The sequence below is a fragment of the Stenella coeruleoalba genome (genome assembly GCF_951394435.1).
Source record: "Stenella coeruleoalba genome assembly, chromosome: 11".
Classification (NCBI taxonomy): Eukaryota; Metazoa; Chordata; class Mammalia; order Artiodactyla; family Delphinidae; genus Stenella; species Stenella coeruleoalba.
The window spans coordinates 65,324,241-65,342,563 of NC_137157.1; positions in this window are offsets into that span (position 1 = coordinate 65,324,241).

Consider the following 18,323-nt stretch of genomic DNA (forward strand, 5'->3'; position numbering starts at 1 on the left):
AAAATCTCTGAGTTCCTGCTCTAGAGCTGCAGATGAGGATAGCTGTCTACTTCTCTCTGACTGGCACCCTTTCTTTATATCAGGGTGCTGGGTGAAGGTGATAACCTCTCGTGTCAGCTTGCCTCTTTCAGTGTGGAACTTCTGCTCTCAGTTCCCAGTATTCTTGGTGTAACTATCTCTCTTATAAATTCAGGCTAGATGAAGGAAGGAATCCCTGATCTCTTGATTGTACTCACCAGGAATTTAGCCTCTGCAACCAGGAGCTATGAGTGATGAGAAATGCTGGCAACCTGCCCTACTGGTGAGAAATTATATCCCTTAACTGAGATCTGAGGAGAGCTCCATTTTCTTAGCCACATCCCCCAGAGTGGAGCTTCCATTACACTGAGCTGGGGAGTGGAGGAGAGGATCATGGATCAAGAGCCACAGACTCTTGCTATTCTTACTCAAATTTAGTAGATTTTCTTGAGTAAGTAAGATTTCCTTTACTCGCTGTATGCTTTTAGGACACTTTCCAGAGACTTTAAATTGTTGTTTTTTTCAGCATGTAATTGACATAAAAACAGACACAGATCAGTGGCAGAAAACATATAGCCCAGAAATAAATAGACCCAGGCACCTATGATCAATTAATCTACAACAAAGGAATCAAGAATATACAATGGAGAAAAGGCACTCTCTTCAAGAAGTGATGCTGGGAAAACTGGACAGCTACATGTAAAAGAATGAAATTAGAACAGTTCCTCACATCTATACAAAAATAAACTCAAGATGGTTTAAAGACCTAAATGAAGACATGACATCATAAAACTCCTAGAAGAGAACACACGTGAAACATTCTTTTTTTAAAAATTTTATTGAAGCATAGTTGACTTATGATGTTGTGTTGAAACATTCTTTGACATAAATAGTAACAATACTTTCTTAGGTCAGTCTCCCAAGGCAAGAGAAATAAAAGCAAAAATAAACAAATGAGACCTAATTAAACTAAAAACCTTTTTCACAGCAAAGGAAACCATCAACAAAACAGGAAGACAACCTACAGAATGGGGGAAAATATTTGCAAATGATGTGACTGATGGGGGGTTAAATGCCCAAAATATACAAACAGCTCATACAACTCAATATCAAAAAAACAAACAATCCAATAAAAAAAATGGGTAGAAGACTTGAATAGACGTTTTTCCAGAGAAGACATACAGATGGCTAATAGACACATGAAAATATGTTCATAACTAATTATTAGGGAAATGCAAATCAAAAGAACAAAGAGATATCACCTCACATCTGTCAGAATGGCTATCATCAAAAAGCCTACAAATAAATGTTAGAGAGGATGTGGAGGAAAGGGGACATTTATACACTGTTGGTGGGGGTGTAAATTGGTTCAGCCTCTATGGAAAATAGTATAAAGATTCCTTTAAAAACTAAAAGTAGTACTTCCATATGATTCAGTAATTCCATTCCTGGATATATATCCAGAAATAACAAAAACACTAATTTGAAAAGATACATGCACCCCAATGTTCATAGCAGCACTATTTACAAGAGCCAAAACATGAAAGCTGAGTGCTTATCAACAGATGAATGGATAAAGAAGATGTGGTATATACATGCGATGGAATATTAGCCATAAATTAAAGAATGAAATATTGCCATTTGCAGTAACATGGATGGACCTAGGCAATATTATGCTTAGTGAAATAAAAAAAATGAATACTATATGATGTCACTTATATGTGAAATCTAAAAAAATAATACAAATGAATCTACATACAAAACAGAAACAGACTCACAGACATAGAAAACAAACTTATGGTTACCAAAAGGAGAGAAATTAGGGGAGGGATAAGTTAGGAGCATGGGATTAACATATACAAACTACTATACATAAAATAAGCAATAAAGATTTACTGTATAGCACAGGGAGTTATACCCAATATCTTGTAATAACCTCTAATGGAATACAATCTGCAAAAAAACTAAATCACTTCTTTTTAGATTCCGTATATAAGCGATATCATACAATATTTCTCTTTCTCTGTCTGACTTACTTCACTCAGTATGACAATTTCTAGGTCCATCCATGTTGCTGCAAATAGCATTATTTCATTCTTTTTAATGGCTGAGTAATATTCCTTTGTATATATGTACCACATCTTCTTTATCCATTCCTCTGTTGATGAACATTTAGGTTGCTTCCATGTCTTGGCTATCATAAACAGTGCTGCAATGAACATTGGTGTGCATGTATACTTTCAGACTAAAAGAAATGATACAAATGAACTTATTTACAAAACAGAAACAGACTCACAGACTTAGAGAACAAACTTACGGTTACCAGCTGGGGAAGAATAGGAGGAAGGGATAGTTAGGGAGTTTGAGATTGACATGTACACACTGTTATATTTAAAATGGATCACCAACAACTACCTACTGTACAGCACAGAGAACTCTGCTCAATATTATGTAACAACCTAAATGGGAAAAGAATTTGAGAAAGAACAGATACATGTATATGTATAACTGAATCACTTTGCTGTACACCTGAAACTATCACAACACTGTTAATCAACTATACTCTAACATAAAATAAAAAGTTAAAAAAAACCTAAATCACTATATTGTACACCTGAAACTAACACAATATTGTAATTGATCATATTTCTTATTCCTATTGACTCAATTCATTCTCATTGTGATAGACTAAACATGGTCTCAAAGTTCTGACACCTTTTTCATTAAGAGGATGAGGGTCAGGTTTTGTGACTGCTTGACCAATAGAATATGCTGGAGGTGCCACTATTCCTTTTCTTAGGCCCTGACTTAAAGAGATTAGCATTTCCAATTCCTAACCCTTGGACCATTCACTCTTGGAAACCAGTCACCATGACAATGAGGACACTCAAGCAGTTCCACATGAGAGGCCCATGTGGAAAAGAACTGAAGCTCTCAGACCACAGCTCCAGTTGAGCAACCAGTTGACAGTCAACACCAACTTGCCAGCCATGTCAGTGAGCTGTCTTGCAAGTGAATTCTCACAGCTGATGCTCTGTAGAGCAGAGATGAGTCATTCTTGCTGAGCAAATTCATGTGCAAAAGTGCCACCTGTCCTCAGTTCTCAGTGTCATAACCAGGTTCCTTCTGCTCATGATCAAAGTGCTTCCTGAATCTCCTATGTCAGGGCCTCTCTCCATCCTCCCCACACCACCCCCTAGAATTTCCTCCTCAGCATCCCCCTTTTCTTGGTCCTCTCGCTCCTTCATGGAAGAAGCTGCATCAAAGATAATATAGTGAGTTGTCGCCAGACCCTTTAAGTAATGTATTTGGACTGCCGGACCTGTCACCTTCCCAACACATCCCTCAGATCTATCTCCTCAGCGGGTAAGTCTTGTCTAGATGTTCTCAATCTTAGCGGGAGTGAGAACCACTTGAGGAATTCATTAAAAATGTGGATTTCCCCTCATTCTAGAGATTTTGGTTCAGCAGGCCCGGGCTGGGATTAGGGAATTTTTCACAAGTACTCTGGGGAATTCCCATTCAGGCCTTCCAGGGACCCTGCTTTGCAAAGTTTTGATCTGATCCCAGGTCCCAGGCTGGTCGATCCCATCCAGCTAAAGTTCATGGACCTGGATTCCAAAGCCAGCAGGATCCATGTAACAGGTATGGACACTGAAATAGAAAGAACCCAATCTGTTCGGGGCCTAAGTCATTCCCTGACATTAAGTTAGGTTCCTGAGAAAGGGTGAGAGCTGACCTTCCAGATAGACATTCTCTGAGCTGATATAATTTCAGGTTTTCAAGAGGTAGCACTGTGATTTTTAAACCTGGTCACACATTAGGATGACCACAGTTCAATGTTACCAAATCAACTTCTCCAGAATGGAGTTTGGGAGTTTCTATATACCCCATGCTCCAGGTGAATCTGGTATAAATCTGTGTGTGGACCTGTCAGTGATTAGAAACTATAAGCATATAGCATATTTCTTCCTGGTGCCTGAAATCCCACAATTAGTGATTCATTCCTTTGGCCTAAAGGTTATTCTGTTATTCTGTTAATAGCAAACATTCCTGGGAAAGTAGGTCTCTTCAAGTAGGTCCCTTCAAGCAAACATTCCTGGGAAAGTAGGTCCCTGGGAAAGTAGGTCCCTATTCAGGAGAATAGGAATAATTAACATTAAGCACTACCACGTTGCTTTGGGGAGGGTATTGAGATATTTTCCAGCGATGTCTCAGATGTAACCATGAGGCTGGTTAGTTCTACATTCCTTCATACTTGCTTCTCAACACTGTCCTCCACCCACCCCAACGATTATTCTCATTTAGAATAATTATTTTTACCTGTATGCTCCCCTCCATTAGACTGCAAATTCTTAAGAACAGAGAATGTCTAATTAGTCTCTGTATCTTAGACATTATCCAGCATGTTAATAAACAGAAGATAGTACCTTAAATACTCACACCTTAATGCCAGTGAGTTACAGGCCTTTTCTTCTGAGCAGGTTTTGACATGGAGAAGGATGAGAATGTGAGGACAAGGGGACCCCCCCACCATCCCATGGGGCAAGAGAAAGCTGAAGACACATCAGACAGATGTCAAACAGTCATCTTTTGTGCTGAGGTCAGTTCTAAAAGGGTGATATCTCCTCCACATCAGGACGCCTCTTAAGCTGCCATAAAAGAGCTCTTTTCAGGGCTTGCTCACAGAGTGGGTGATTCTGAGGATTTGGGTTTATTTGATGCCTAAAGGTCTGCTTGCCCTAAAGAAGAACAAGCTTCTGATAAAATGAGAGAAAGGGCATTAAGTTTTGATGGGGTGTCCAGAGATTGGGATACTATCTCAGGGAGCAAAATAGGGAGTTTGCCTTCATAAATGGATAGAATGCTCCTTGTTCTGCAAAAAATAAGAAATAGGACAGTGGACAGGCAGGGACCCAAAGACACTCAACAGGGGAAAGTAAGACAATGTGCCAATCGCATTCCATCCCATTTACTCCTCTGTCTAAGGCCAACCTAAAGAATGGGGACGCTGTGTAGTGAGCTGATTTTGAAGTGTGAGAAAAGGTAACAAAATACTAGTTTCATGAGCAGAAGACTCAATTTGATGAGGATACTTGAAATTTACGTTTGGAAACTAACTGTAATGATCGCCTTGACACACTTGTGTACTAGCTCATACCTTTGAAGAAGGACAGCCAAGTTTTCTGGTGGGATTTTCCCTTTAAGTTATAAGTGAAACTGCTAACATGAAAATTGGCTACAGAACCTGGGCTTGAGGTGTGACTTTGTCCTTTACACATTAAATATTGCAACAGGTCTTTCCTAACATACTACATGCTGCAATGTGTCAACATAAGTTTAAGAAAAAATGCAGGCACTGACTGTAAATCTCAGTTTCAAATTGATTTCCCCACTTGTTTGTTTGTTTGTTTGTTTAAGGTTTAAAGGAAACTCTCTCTGTTTCACTTACCACACCCTCCTCAAAATGATGGTACACAGTGTCCCCAAGTTTGAGACTCATTCAATACTGTCTCACTCAGATGCTCTCTCCAGTTTACAGTCTGGCTTATTATATATAAGAGCCAGAACCCTTTTTTTACCTTGAACTCTATATGGTAGATTGAACTAGATTCCTCCCTCCCCTACTAGAGGGTCAGCAGAGGATTTGGTATGAAAAAGATTCCATCAAGCTAGATCATTTCTTCCAGAAAGCAAAGGGAGCAGCCTCTGGTAACTACTATGATGTTTAATGTGATGTGCTTGGCTTAAAACAGGACATAAAAAGAGCCAAAAGCACTGTGTTAGGGGCGGGATGGAATTCTCTACGATTCCTAAAGGATCAAGCAAAAAGAGGAGTAACTCTGGTTATCTCTAGTTGAGTAAATCATGTCTCTGAGAAGTGTGTGAATTTGCAGGGGACCTAGTAACAAAGACTGGCCAGCCCGTGCCTCTCACTGGTGGGGAGACAGAACTAGAATCAGATTCTTGCGTTTATCCCATTTTGCAGAGAGGAGATTTTCCACCCCTGGAGAGACTGAGTGAAGAAAACTGAGCAGGGAAGGTGTCCCTCTTGCTACCGAAGGTGATCACTCCACATGAGATGGATCCACCCATCCCACCATCTCATGAGCACAAGATCTGCCCTCCCTCTACCACAGGCATGGGCTTCTCACAAGCACTGGAATATGCTAAAGTCACTCACTTTCATCTTCATGACTCATTTCCTCAGGGAAATCTGTCCCTATGATCAGTGTATCCATCCTTCACTGCAGTCTTTGTCATTTTATGTTTATTAGTGTCACACTTTGATTAAAATATTTTCTCCTACCAAATTAGAAACTCCACAAGGACAGGGACTGTGTCTGTTTTGACTCACCATTCAGTTCCTTGCACCTAGAACTTAGGAGGTACCCAATAAATGTCTGTTAAATAAGAGAATGAACAAATACAGATAGGACTGGATTTTCTGAGGAAGGATATGGGGTCACCAACTTTAAATAGGGGGCTACCTGTAGGCAGGCAAAGTTCAGAGGGGAGAGATGTCTCAAGTGAAGGCAACATTTGTGAGGCTTCATGTCAGAGCCTTCCTTTGTTCAGTCAAATTAGTCAGAATTTCAACCTTGAACCATTTACCTTGGAATATCCTTTGGAGATGGACCTCACTCTTCAGAACGTGGCATGTTTACATAGTCCTGCATTAGTGGGCTATTGAAGGCTGTCCAAGTAAGATGACATGAAAGAGAAGGGCCTGGACCTTCCACTTTGCTGAGAACCTCATCAGAGAAGGGGCTGGAAAAGCACTGTCCCCTTAGGTGGAATAGAAGGCAGGAAAAGCATTGGCTGCCTAGGTGGAATAGAGGCAGAATATCTCTTGGTCCGTGGCAGCTGCATGGATTGGCACAGAAAACCCCTGGAAGACTCAACACCTCCAATGTTCCACATAGGTTAGGAAGACCCCCCTTCCAGACTGAAGTAAGATAAGACCTCCAATAAAGCCAGGTTATAATTTTAAAACCAATGAGTTCTAGCCCTGGGGGCAGAATAGAGTGACGAAGGCTGCATTGGGTAACAGTGAGCCATGATGTCAGCGGTTACATGCAGGAATGGGCCAGCATGTGAGAGTGAACAAATATCTGAAGCAATAACATCAAGGGAGTTGTTGACAAGAAAATCCTAATAAAAGGAAGTGATAACATCAGGAAGCATAAATCCATTTTCTATTACTCTAGCCGTGTGGCTAACAGGGTCTTGGTGCTCTGGCCGGGTATTAGGCCTGAGCCTCTGAGGTGAGTGAGCTGAGTTCAGAACATTGGTCCACCTGAGACCTCCTGACCCCACATAATATTATTAGGCAAGAGCTCTCCCAGTGATCTCCGTCTCAACGCTAAGACCCAGATCCACTCAATGGCCAGCAAGCTCCAGTGCTTGATATTCCATGCCAAACAATTAGCAAGACAGGAACACAACCCCACCCATTAGCAGAGAGGCTGCCTAAAATCATAATAAAGTCACAGGCACCCCAAAACATACCACCAGATGTGGTCCTGCCCACCAGAAAGGCAAGATCCACCCTCACCCACCAGAACACAGGCACCAGTCCCCTCCACCAGGAAGCCTACACAACCCATGGAACTACAAAACTGCAGCCTGTAAAAAGGAGACCCCAAACACAGTAAGATAAGCAAAAAGAGAAGACACAGAAATACACAGCAGATGAAGGAGCAAGGTAAAATCCTACCAGACCAACAAACGAAGAGGAAATAGGCAGTCTACCTGAAAAAGAATTCAGAGTAATGATAGTAAAGATGATCCAAAATCATGGAAATAGAATGGAGAAAATACAAGAAACGTTTAACAAGGACCTAGAAGAACAAAAGAACAAACAATGATGAACAATACAAGAAATGAAACCAAAAATTCTCTAGAAGGAATCAATAGCAGAATAACTGAAGCAGAAGAACGGATAATTGACCTGAAAAATAAAATAGTGGAAATGACTACCGTAGAGAAGAATAAAGAAAAAAGAATGAAAAGAATTGAGGACAATCTCAAAGACCTCTTGGACAACATTAAACGTACCAACATTTGAATTATAGAGGTACCAGAAGAAGAAGAGAAAAAGAAAGAGATTGAGAAAATATTTGAAGAGATTAAAGTTGAAAACTTGCCTAGTATGGGAAAGGAAATAGTCAATCAAGTCCAGGAAGTGCAGAGAGTCCATACAGGATAAATCCAAGGAGAAACACACCAAGACACATATTAATCAAACTATCAAAAATTAAATACAAGAAAAAATATTAAAAGCAGCAAGGGAAAAGCAACAAATAACATACAATGGAATCCTTATAAGTTTAACAGCTAATCTATCAGCAGAAACTTTGCAGCCCAGAAGGGAGTGGCAGGACATATTTAAAGTGATGAAAGGGAAAAACCTACAACCAAGATTACTCTACCCAGCAAGGATCTCATTCAGATTTGACGGAGAAATTAAAACCTTTACAGACGAGCAAAAGCTAAGAGAATTCAGCACCACCAAACAAACTTTACAACAAATGCTAAAGGAACTTCTCTAGGCAGGAAACACAAGAGGAGGAAAAGACATACAAAACCAAACCCAAAACAATTAAGAAAACGGTAATAGGAATGAACATATCGATAATTACCTTAAATGTAAATGGATTAAATGCACCAACCAAAAGACAAAGACTGGCTGAATGGACACAAAAACAAGACCCATATATATGCTGTCTACAAGAGACCCACTTCAGACCTAGAGACACATACAGACTGAAAGTGAAGGGATGGAAAAAGATATTCCGTGCAAATGATATAAAAAGAAAGCTGGAGTAGCAATGCTCATATCAGAAAAAAGTGGACTTTAAAATAAAGACAAGAGAAAAATAAGTACACTACATAATGATCAAGGGATCAATCCAAGAAGAATATATAACAATTGTAAATATTTAAGCACCCAACATAGGAGCACCTCAACACATAAGGCAAATGCTAACAGCCATAAAAGGGGAAATCAACAGTAACACAGTAATAATAGGGGACTTTAACAACTCATTTTCTCCAATGGACAGAACATCCAAAATGAACATAAATAAGGAAACACAAGCTTTACATGATACATTAAACAAGATGGACTTAATTGATATTTATAGTACATTCCATCCAAAAACAATAGAATACCCTTTCTTCTCAAGTGGTCATGGAACATTCTCCAGGATAGATCATACCTTGGGTCACAAATCAAGCATTGTTAAATTTAAGAAAATTGAAATCATATCAAGTATCTTTCTGACCACACGCTATGAGACTAGATATCAATTACAGGGAAAAACCTGTACGAAATACAAACACATGGAGGCTAAACAATACACTACTACATGACCAAGCGATCACTCAAGTAATCAAAGAGGAAATCAAAAAATACCCAGAAACAAATGACAATGAAAACACGATAACCCAAAACCTATGGGATGCAGCCAAAGCAGTTCTAAGAGGGAAGTTTATAGCAATTCTATCCTACCTCAAAAAACAAGAAACATCTCAATAAATAACCTAACCTTATGCCTAAAGCAATTAGAGAAAGAAAAACAAAAAAAACCCCAATTTTAGCAGAAGGAAAGAAATCATAAAGATCAGATCAGAAATAAATGAAAAAGAAATGAAGGAAACGATCGCAAAGATCAATAAAACTAAAAGGTGGTTCTTTGAGAAGATAAAGAAAATTGATAAACCATTACCAGACTCATCCAGAAAAAAAGGGAGAAGACTCAACCAACAGAATTAGAAATGAAAAAGGAGTAACAACTGACACTGCAGAAATACAAAGGATCATGAGAGATTACTACAAGCAGCTATATGCCAAAAAAATTGACAACCTGGATGAAATGGACAAATTCTTGGAAAAGCACAACTTCTGAGACTGAACCAGGAAGAAATAGAAAATATAAACAGAACAATCACAAGCACTAAAATTGAAACTGTGAATAAAAATCTTCCAACAAACAAAAGCCCATAACCAGACAGCTTCACAGGCAAATTCTATCAAACATTTAGAGAAGAGCAAACAGCTATCCTTCTCAAACTCTGCCAAAATATAGCAGAGGGAGGAACACTCCAAAACTCATTCTATGAGACCACCATCAACTTGATACCAAAAGCAGACAAAGATGTTACAAAAAAGGAAAACTACAGGCCAATATCACTGATGAACATAGATGCAAAAATCTGCAACCAAATACTAGCAAACAGAATCCAGCAGCAAATTAAAAGGATCATACACCATGATCAAGTGAGGTTTATCCCAGGAATGTGAGGATTTTTCAATATACGCAAATCAATCAATGTGTTACACCATATTAACAAACTGAAGGATAAAAACCATATGGTAACCTCAATATATGCATAAAAAGCTTTCAACAAAATGCAACACCCATTTATGAAAAAACTCTCCAGAAAGGGAACTTACCTTAACATCATAAAGACCATATATGACAAACCCACAGCCAACATCGTTCTCCATGGTGAAAAACTGAAAACATTTCCACTAAGGTCATGAACAAGACAAGGTGGCCTGCTCTCACCACTATTATTCACCATAGTTTTGGAAGCTTTAGCCACAACAATCAGACTCGAAAAAGAAATAAAAGGACTCCAAATCAGAAAAGAAGAAGTAAAACTGTCATTGTTTGCAGATGACATGATACTATACATAGAGAATCCTAAAAATGCTACCAGAAAACTACTAGAGTAAATCAATGAATTTGGTAAAGTAGCAGGATACAAAATTAATGCACAGAAATCTCTTGCATTCTTATACACTAATGATGAAAAATCTGAAAGAGAAATTATGGAAACACTCCCATTGACAATTGCAACAAAAAGAATAAAATATCTGGGAATAAACCTACCTAAGGAGACAAAAAACCTGTATGAAGAAAACTATAAGACACTGATGGAAGAAATTAAAGATGATACAAACAGATGGAGAGATATACCCATTCTTGAATTGGAAGAATTAACATTGTGAAAATGACTATACTGCCCAAAGCAATCTATGGATTCAATGCAATCCCTATCAGACTACCAATAGCATTTTTCACACAACTAGAACAAAAAATTTCACAATTTGTATGGAAACACAAAAGACCCCGAATACCCAAAGCAATATTGAGAAAGAAAAACGGAGCTAGAGAAATCAGGCTCCCTGACTTCAGACTATACTACAAAGCTACAGTAATCAAGACAGTATGGTACTGGCACAAAAACAGAAATATAGATCAATGGAAGAGAATAGACAGCCTAGAGATAAACCCACACACATATGGTCACCTTATCTTTGATAAAGGAGGCAAGAATATACAATGGTGAAAAGACAGTGTCTTCAATAAGCAGTGCTGGGAAAACTGGACAGCTACATTTAAAAGAATGAAATCAGTACACTCCCTAACACCATCTACAAAAGTAAACTCAAAATGGGTTAAAGACCTAAATGTAAGGCCAGAAACTATCAAAGTCTTAGAGGAAAACATAGGCAGAACACTCTATGACATAAATCAAAGCAAGATCCTTTTTGACCCACCTCCTAGAGAAATGGAAATAAAAACAAAAATAAACAAATGGGACCTAATGAAACTTCAAAGCTTTTGCACAGCAAAGGAAACCATAAACAAGATGAAAAGACAATCCTCAGAATGTGAGAAAATATTTGCAAATGAAGTAACTGACAAAGGATTAATCTCCAAAATGTACAAGCAGCTCATGCAGCTCAATAACAAAAAAACAAACAACCCAATCCAAAAATGGGCAGAAGACATAAATAGAAATTTCTCCAAAGAAGATATACAGATTTCCAACAAACACATGTAAGGATGCTCAACATCACTAATCATTAGAGAAATGCAAATCAAAACTACAATGAGGTAACACCTCATACCAGTCAGAATGGCCATCATCAAAAAATTTACAAACAATAAATGTTGGAGAGGGTGTGGAGAAAAGGGAACACTCTTGCACTGTTGGTGGGAATGTAAATTGATATGGCCACTATGGAGAACAGTACGGAGGTTCCTTTAAAAACTAAAAATAGAACTACCATATGACCCAGCAATCCCACTACTGGGCATATACCCTGAGAAAAACATAATTCAAAAAGTCATGTACCACAATTTTCATTGCACCACTATTTACAATAGCCAGGACATGGAAGAAACCTGAGTGTCCATCGACAGATGAATGGATAAAGAAGATGTGGCACATATATACAATGGAATATTACTCAGTCATAAAAAGAAACGAAATTGAGTTATTTGTAGTGAGGTGGATGGACCTAGAGTCTGTGATACAGAGTGAAGTAAATGAGAATGAGAAAAACAAATACTGTATGCTAACACATATATATGGAATCTAGAAAAAAAATGGTTCTGAAGAATCTAGGGGCAGGACAGGAATAAAGATGTAGGCGTAGAGAATGGACTTGAGGACACGGGGAGGGGGAAGGGTAAGCTGGGATGTAGTGAGAGAGTGGCATGGACATATATACACTACCAAGTGTCAAATAGATAGCTAGTGAGAAGCAGCCGCATAGCACAGGGAGATCAGCTCGGTGCTTTGTGACCACCTAGAGGGGTGGGATACGGAGGGTGGGAGGGAGATGCAAGAGGGAGGAGATATGGATATATATGTATGTGTATAGCTGATTCACTTTGTTATATAGCAGCAACTAATCCAACAATGTAGAGCAATTATACTCCAATAAAGATGTTAAAAATAAATAAATAAATAAAAATGTAAAACCAATGAGTTCCAAAATCATCTTCACAGTGGTATTTTAAACTGAAATGTTTTTTTTGATAACATTCCATCCTTATCTTTAAGAAAATTATTACTCAGTTTTTGAACTCCTGAAAAACAGAGAAGCATCAATTGATTGACCCATCCATCTATTTATTTATTCAGCAAATATGTTTTGATATCACATCTACAGAACTTACAGTCTCAAGAGGAAACATGCAAACAAACTATTATACAATGAGAAAGAATGAAACCTACTGCAGCATTGGAACAGGGCAATGGAGACATAAGCACACAGTTCCGACCTCTTTCACACCATCTAGCTCTTATATTTGAAGACTAGAAGTTAAATGTCTACATGGTTTCAAAGTTAAAGTGCAAGTTTTGTTTAATTTTATATTTAGTCTTGTGAAAATTAAGTAATAGGTTAATAATTTCCTGTTCTCCATCTCTTCAGAAGGCGAATTTTAGGAAACTGGGGTTTTGTTGTGGAAACACGGGAATGAAAGTAAATCCCCGGAAGCTGTGCAATTGTAGAATGTTAAGATCGCGCAGGTCACAAGGATCAAATAATCTGCCCTCTTGTACTAAGAATGAGAAAACAGGCCCAGAAGAATAGAATAAAGTTTTAGGGTAATTATAAGAATTTTTCAGTAACAGATGATACAACTATAATCAGTATTTTCCATTTGAAAAATGATGGTTTAACTGCATTAAGAAATTTACTTAAATTTTAAAACAACTCTAGAATAGGTACAACTGTTGTCCCCAAATTACAGATAAGGAAACTGCAGCATAGACAGGTTAACAATTTACCTAATTATTATATAACTAATAACTAGTTTTCAGCTAGTAAATATCAGAGTTGGAATTGAAACCCAGGGAGTCTGGTTCCAGAAATCAGAAACCAAGTGTTTAACTTTACATGTTCTATCTCTTATTTATTTGGAATATATATATATATATATATATATATATATATATATAAAATGTTTATTTTAAATGTGGTCATTCTCATTAAACATGTCTAGTTTTTGGTGATAAAGTGTTTCATTTTATTTTTCCAAATAAAGGGAATATGAAGTTAAGTTTGACACGAATGAGTTTCTAACTCTCAGAGGAATGTCAAAAAGGGGAAAATTTGCTTTTAGAGTAATTTGATATTTTCTGAAAGCTGCCAGGCTATTGCGTTACCTGCCAATGTCACATCAACGTCAGTCTCTGTTCAAACACCAGTTGTGCAAACCATGTCAGCGTAGCTGGTAGCCTGGCAGACTCAATCAGTGATTGTCTCTCTGGGCACCAAAATTATAATTGGCCTCGTAATTATGGTACCTCTTAATTTCAGAGAAAAAATAGAGAGAAGATGGAAAACATCATTAGGGATAACTCACAAATAACTTTATTTAACAACTAGCTCAGGCACAGATAGTGTTTGTTACAATATGTAAATCATAGGGGTACTCTTCATTTGTTCATTCACTCATTCAATAAATAACTATGGAGTTACGCTATGGTAAATACCAGGAACACTGATGAGAATGACACAGAGACGGGCTGCTCAGGAGTCTGAAGTCTAGTGGGGGCCAGACTAGTGTGTTATGATGTGCTTCTGGAGCCCCAACGAGGACAAGTCTAATGATGGGACAGAATGGAGAGAGCTTTGGGATCAGGTACAGCTGAGTCCTAATTCTGATTCTGCCTTTGGCAAGCCACTCAACTCATTCACTCTCTGTTTTCTCATCTGAAAAGCGAAGGTAAAAACACCGACCTCACAGGATGGTTGTAAATACTAAATTCCATGTCCAAAACATGCTAGTTCTTTTTTTCCACCCCTCTTCAAACTTCCCCACCACTCCATGTTCCCAGTCTACCAAGAAAAAAGAAAAAATAGCTGGATGAGTTGGACAGAGTTTCATTCACTTGACGTGACATGTGATCTGGGCTTGAAAGACTAGTAAAAAGTGAAATTGACAGGCAGAGCTGGTAGCAAGGGCTTCCAGGAAGAGGGGACAGTGTGTTCAAAAGCTCTTAGGCGGGCTTCCCTGGTGGCGCAGTGGTTGAGAGTCCGCCTGCCGATACAGGGCACACGGGTTCGTGCCCCGGTCCGCGAACATCCCACTTGCCGCGGACTGGCTGGGCCCGTGAGCCATGGCCGCTGAGCCTGCGCGTCCGGAGCCTGTGCTCCGCAACGTGAGAGGCCACAACAGTGAGAGGCCCGCGTACCGCAAAAAAAAAAAAGCTCTAAGGCACGGAAAACTTCAGCATCGGGAGCTGGGAGGCAGTGAGTGATTTAGAATATGGGTTGTACGGAGGGATGTAATTGACTGTCAGTGAGATGCCGAGAGCATCAAGCTTGAAAAGGAAGGTGGATCTGACTGGCCAGCTCTCTGTAAGCAGTGCTGTTTCCAGAACAGAGAGACAAAAGCTGACCTCCCTGGGGCTGGTATTGAATATTGACCACAGGATGCCCACTCTCCTCTCTGAGCTATTTCCCGATGGGACGTGGGTTCTACTCCCCTTTTCACCTCCTGGATGGGACTTCAGAGTCTAGAACCTGACATCCCAATCTTGAACTCTAGAGTTGGATCTTCTAAGATCCTAGATCTAGTTTGATATTCTGTTTTGTTTTGAGATCCAGTATCTAGTTGTTTCATCATGTGTGAAACTGAGACAGTGAGTGATCAAGTGTCTTCTTCCTAGTGCCAGTAAGAGGTAGTAGTCCATTTAGAGACTATAATACTAAAGAAACTCAACCATAAGCATAATTCATGGTATGTCTTGGTTTCTCACATAAATCAAATTCACATTCATAGAAAAGAAAACTGTGATACTGACATTAGAAGTTTGTAGAGGCTCTTGTAATTATAATAAAAAGATAATTACTTTTATAGTATTTTATAGTATTTTAATTTAATACTTTAATTTAATTAGTTAAATTTAATTAAATTTAAAGTTAAATTAATTTAATTTAATTTTATATTATTTTAATTTATAGTATTTAATTTAATTATAGTATTTTATAGTATTATAATTATTTTAAAAATCATTATTTTACGGCTAAGCATGCCATTCACAGCTGGTGACCTTGTAGGAAGAAAAACAGTAATCAGTTTCAGTAAAGAAAATGCTTAGAAAAAAGGGAGGTGAGCTGTGGAAGGTCTAACATTGAATTTGAAGGCAGAAAACCTGGTTCATGCTCCAGTCTGTCAGTTATCGGCTCTGTGTCTTTGGAGAAGTCACTTAACATCTCTGAATCTCATTTTCCTCTCCCATGAAATGGAGAAAATAATAGCTACACGGTGGGTTTATTTTAGTACCAAGTGGCATAATATATGTTAAGGTGTTTTGTAACCTCAAGTCATTTTACTAATTTCAATAACTATTCATTGAAAAAAGAATCCATGTTAAAAATCTACTATCAAAGAAAGAATTTAAACAAAAGTGTCTTAAAGTCACTGCAACAAACTTCACCATAAATCAAGGAACTTCATACGTATGATGGCAGGATAATAATTGTGTTTTATTACCTTCTTAAGACATTTATTTATACTAAAATTTAGTAATGACTGTTCTCTGGATGATTAAACCTTAGAAATGTTTCTCCAAAAAGGGTTCATGGTGATAGAGAGATACTACATGCTCCATCCACCTTTAAGAGCCTGATTCAAACCCCAGAGGAATCCCACAATAATTTTTAGCACAATGTTTTCCAAACTTATAGCAGCATGGAACTCTGTTTTCAAGTATTAGCTTTAGTTCAAAGGAATATGTTTTGGGAATATTTTTAATAGAGACTTAAAGCAGAAGCATCCATTACCAAACCAATAATCATTCCTAGGACCAGTGTGTTAATATAATTTTAGAGTGGAAAGCTTCCATCAATTCAGCTTTGTCAAAATGGTAGAAATTCGAACTCTTCTGTCACCCTTTTTTCTCAGTTGCAAACATTTTATTTTCCTCCAGCACTATTTGAGTTTGTAGTACTGTCTGAGAATAAGTAAGGAACACAATGTATTAAGGGATGTTCTACATTTTTCTCACTGAGAAACTGAGTCACTTAGAACTTAAGCCCATTGGTGAAGACCACAGAGTTGGTAGGTGGTAGCTCTGAAATCAGGACTCAAGTTGTCTGCTCCAGAGCCAGCAAATGTTTGGATGGTCAGTCAAAATGTGTTTCACAGTGCGGTTTTGCAGGGATATTCATGTCGCTGGTTAGGGCTGCTTCACATTCTTTCAAACACAAGTTTTAAAGAAACCCTTGAGGGTTGTTGGGTAGATCCAGCATAGTCATCAAAGGCTCAAGTTTTTGATTGTATCACGGAAGACAATGGCTTGCCAGTTATCTCATACCACCTGGACATTGCTTGGAGCGCTCCTAAAACTCTAAGGATATACAATAGCTACAAAAGATGACAAATTTGAATTTTGCTCAGCACTTTGTTGCTTTATAGATGAATGCAACTCATTTTATTTCAATCCACACATGGTTAAAATAAGTAGCACATATGTAGATGAACAACCTATAGTTCTCTAGTAAATTAGGCAATGAACCACTGCTTCTGAGCTTCTCTGTACTAGCTAAGATATGGACGCCAAGAACTGACTAAATAAATAAGCAATTCATTAAAAAGTTAAGTAGCTGCACAGTGAACTAGTATCTATTTTAGGATTGCATCGATCCCATCTTCATTTATATTTTCTCTGGAATGGCTTTTTGTTTTAGAATCTTGGATTTTGCTTTGACTAAATCTCAGTGTAAGTAGAGAGAAATATATATCTATCGTGATCTCCCATTCATCCCCTCCCAATCTTACCAATTTTGACAATTTAGTAGTTTTATAAAAGATGCTTATATTTATTAAATAAGAATCAATGAAAAAGTGTGATAAAGATAATCTAGTTTCAACAAGTTTGAAGGGACCTCTAAATTATTCTGATGTATTCTAATTTCATAAAATGGAAACCTCTTATGACAAACTAAAGAGGTTTACCATATTTGGTTAGGCAGGGGATAATCAGCTTTCATAAAAAAATATTTCTTCTATACTCTGTTTAAATAGTGCATTTGTTTTTAGGTTTCAAAATGATAACTCCAGTGAAGGCATTCATCTTATCATTCTTCTATTGGATTTGCATTGTTGGATGATTTTAGTACAATTTGACATGTGTGTTAATGGAGTTTTTAATATTCCTGACTAATATACAACTGCATTATCCAGACGGATTTTTGTCCTTGCCGTTCTTGTCCTGTTTCTTAAGTGCGAATGTGCCGCTGATGTATTAGTTGATGGGAACTGTAAAATGAGATGGTTCTAGATATTCATGGTCTGAACAATGAGCCTTACCATTCTGAATAAAGTTAAATTGCATATGTGAGAATTTAGAAAGTAATCTGTGCCGCCTGATGAGTTTGTTAAACTGTGGGGATCGAGTCTCCATAGGAGAATGTTTTTTCCCTTAAGGAATGACAAATGAGTAGTAAATAAACGGGATGGTGAACATATATGTTACATGGG